Raw genomic sequence first — 4,129 nt, 5'->3', positions numbered from 1 at the left:
TCTTATATAATAGTTTATTTTTCAAGATGAAATCATCAGAAAGAAAGTTTTGGAAGTATTACAGTTCTCTTTATATCAGGGTCTTTTATGTGTGACTGTCTCTCTCTGGAATGGTTGCTCAACACATTCAACCAAATAATTCTTATTGATCCTTAAGATTTTTCTTCAAATTTGATTTCCTTTCAGGATTCTTGGACTCACAAACATGTTCAGTTCTCCTTGTTAGGTCATTTTCTGTGTTTATGGGATATATTCTGAATGTAATTAAATAATGAAGAATGAATTTGTTTGGTAACTTTTTCCCTACTTGGTTGTATTTTCTATGAGGTGGACCCTATCTATGTTTTTCACCTATATTCTCATGCCTGATGAAATGTCTTGCATGGAGTTGATTGACAAACACTTAAATAATTATTTAATGATGCTGCCTGGCTTCAAATAAGGCAAAGGCATAGCAAAACTGGATCAATGAAAAAAAAAAAAAAAAAAAAGAAAAGTAAAGTCTACATTGTTGTTGTTGTTGTTCCATGCCATAGAATTGGTACTGACTCATAGTGACCCTTTGCACAACAAAACGAAACACTGTCCAGTCCTGAGTCAATCTCACACTCATTGCTACACCTGAGCCCATTGCTGCTGTCACAGTGCAGTCCATCAAGTTGTGGGTCTTCATTTTTTTCTCAGACCCTCTACTTTATCAGAATATTACTTATATTAATGCAAATATTACTTACATAACAGTGTTACAAGAGATTTTGATCAGAAGCCAGAAGGAAACAACTGGAAAGGTAAACTTTCAGGATTTTCACATGAGAAAGAGATAAACTCCATAGTCATTCAAATTGATTTAAAAAAATCCATACCCAGATCTAAAATATAGAACTGATTTGTGAAAAATCATTGGACAAACTTAATCTTTTTTAAAAGATAATACTGCATTTTCTCCACCCCGCCTGGCTGCTGGAAGATTTGCCTTCCATGTCACGTTGAAGAAAAAAGGACATTGCAGAAGAAAAGAGAAATCGTATGATGGAAATATTTTTTGAGATGAAAAATGCATTTCCACTAAAAGACATGGAGAAGATTGCTCCCAAAGAAAAAGGCATTACTGTTATGTCTGTAAAAGAAGTCCTTCTAAGCTTAGTGGATGATGCTATGGTTAACTGCAAGAGGATTGGAGCACCTAATTATTATTGGGCTTTTCCAAGTAAAGGTATCATGCAAGGAATCGTAAGCTGGAGGTCCTGGGATCTCAGCTGTCAAGGGAAGCCAAAAGCATGCCAACCTACAGAAAATCATTGAGAAAGATAAAACTGGCCGACATGAGAAGAAAAAACAAACCATGCTTGCAAATGAGCTTTCTTCACATTGGTAACAATGGGAACAGTTAAAAGGAGAAAGTAGAAAAAGATAAAAATGTGACCCACAAGTTGTGGAAGAAATACGTCAAGCAAATATAGTAGCCAAAGATGCTGTGAACTGATGGACTGATAACATATTTTCAATAAAGTCTTGAACCAAAAGAAAATTTGTAATGGAAGAAAATAAAATTGATAAAAATTTTGGAGTCCCAGAAGGCTTTGGCTATGTAGACTGAAATGTTGAATAGTATTGCAGAATCCAGGTGTTTGTGACTATGTTGTTTTTTATATCACCCAGTTAAATGTTTTGAAATGCTATTTGCCTGTAAGTACATGCATCATTTTATTAATTTAAATAAAGTGTGTTGTTGTTGTGAAGAAACCCTGTATAGGGTTTCAGAGGAGTAGCTGGTTTAAACAGCTTTGCAGTCTGGCGCAGTAACCCACAAAGCCACACCGGTATGTTCATCACCGATAAGGGGAAGTGAGGGAAAAACAGCAAGCTAAGCCCTACAACATTCAATGGACTCTTGCAAACCCGGGTGGAGACCTGGTCGGTCAGCAGTTTGGCAAGACCTGGAGACTCTTGTGCCAGAGTCAGTGACATAGCCACAGAGGACTAGAGTGGAGAGTGAAGTGTCCAGCTTATAAGAAGAGAGGGCATATGCATAAGAACACCCACACTTGTAGATAATACCCACTTGACCTGGCTTCAATGATTGGATGATCAGAGCTCAACTAGAAGAAGAAAGAAGAGGAAAAAAAGAGTAATCTGATACAATTTGATGAACTTGACCTACACCTATGGATGTAGTAGGTCAAAAGAGGGAACAAATTTTTACAACAAGGATCATTCCCACCCCCTTGGTACACAGAGTAGACAGGGGTGGGCAACTTGGACATTGGCTAAACAAAATGGTGGTGGTGGTGGTGGGGGGGAATGTGACAAAGTCAAGAAGTGACTGGCTTACAAGCTTTCAAGAGGGAGCCTAGATCCAGAGAGTACGGAGGAAGGTAGAATCCCCACTGAGTAGTATCCAATCTGTCTGGGTGGGGCTAATGAAAGGAGATGGGGATAGGTCCCTGGTGGTACAGTGGTGAATAATTGTTATCAGGACTGACTACGAGTGTTGGAAATGTAAAAGTGGACATTTAGTAACAAAAGGGGGTGGGGGTGGTGACTGACTTTGCAGTCTAGAAGCAGAGGTCCCTAGAATCATCAAGGGAGAAGAGCGGAGTGTGAGCACCTACCCAGAGAAGCAGTGATGTCAGAAATGGAGGCAGAGATGACAACGTGGAGAGATGGAGTGGCCGGGGACTCTAAACCAGAGAAGGAAAGGGGCTGTGTGCTGATGATCGGGTGGCAGGCTTACAGGGTATACCCTTTAGTTGGTTGGTGATGTATAGAGGGGATTGTAACAATGGCAATGAAATGATATACAATAGAATGAATGTAAAGCTAATGTTCTCCCATGTAAACTATCACATAATTCACAATAAAACATTTTAAAAAATGCATATGTGACCCAAATACCACCGGGGTTGAAAGTTCATGGCAACTGTAAAGGTAGATGTTTTGTTAACATAAAGAGGAGAATAGTTATTCTTACAGTCCAGGAACAAAGGACCCAAGGACCATTGAGGGAGAAGAGCATGAGCAAAATGTGGGACCCTAACCAGAGAAACAGTGATACCAGAGATGAGGACATGGAGAAATAGAGCATCTGAAGACTCTAGACTCATGGAAAGAGAAAGGCTGTGTACTGGCAGCCAGGGCTTGTAGAATGTGCCCTTTGGTTGTTTAATGATTATATATTCCTGCGTGTTTTTGAGTACATAAAACACACAAACACACACACACACACAAGACAACAGAGCAAATAGAAGCAAATACTGTTAAATGACGATGCATGCAGGGGAGTGTAAACATTACAATGAAACAAATTATGATTGGACAAGTACAAAACTGATGTTCTCCCATGTAAACTATCACTCAATTCCCAATAAAAGCTTAAAAAGAAAAGAAGCACCCATTGCTGTGAGGTCGATTTCCACTCATAATAACCCAGTAAGAGGGAGTTGAACTTTCTGATAGGGTTTTCAAGACTGTAATCTTTATGGGAGCATACTGCCACAACTTTCTCCTACAGTGTGGCTGGTGGGTTTGAACCACTGACCTTTCACTTAACAGAAGAGTGCATAACTATTGCACTGTGCCCCCAGGTCTCCTCAGTATCACTTATCCATTTACAAATCAATTTCCCTAGAGTTTGACTTTAACTCTGGTCTCCTTTTGTGTTTACTTGATTATTCCTAAAGAAGAAACTATAAATCAATCTTTGCTGGATTTATCAACTTTAATCATTCTCTCTTGATTTCCTAATATGCAATTAAACATTGTTACATCAACCCTTTCATGCTCAACACACACACAAACACTCTTGCACTGGGGGGAGTCCTGGTGTGGTGCTGTGGGTTAATGCGCCAGACTGCAAAGCCATTTGAACAGCAAGGTTGGCAGTTCAAGATCACCAGCTGATCCTCAGAAACCATATATAGGGTCGCTATGGGTCAGAAATGACTCAACGGCACTTAGCAACAACAACAATTATACTGGAGTGGAGTGGTTGTTGTGGCACTGTGGGTTAATGTGTTACACTTCAAAGTCAGTTTGAACTACAAGGTCGGCTGTTCAAGCTCACCAACTGCTCCTTGGAAACCCTACACAGGGTCGTTATGGTTTAGATCCAATTTGACCTCACTTAACA

The 4,129-nt window shown here is 39.6% G+C and overlaps 1 pseudogene; it reads left to right on the top strand.

Annotated features, from left to right (window-relative positions):
• Positions 1-978: 978 nt before the first annotated feature.
• LOC102826849 lies at positions 979-1,597 on the top strand (annotated as a pseudogene).
• Positions 1,598-4,129: the final 2,532 nt, after the last annotated feature.

The sequence above is a fragment of the Chrysochloris asiatica genome, unplaced genomic scaffold (genome assembly GCF_000296735.1).
Source record: "Chrysochloris asiatica unplaced genomic scaffold, ChrAsi1.0 scaffold00032, whole genome shotgun sequence".
Taxonomy (NCBI): domain Eukaryota; kingdom Metazoa; phylum Chordata; class Mammalia; order Afrosoricida; family Chrysochloridae; genus Chrysochloris; species Chrysochloris asiatica.
Note: the sequence above shows the minus strand (reverse complement) of the source record. Positions and strands in the feature narration are given on the sequence as shown.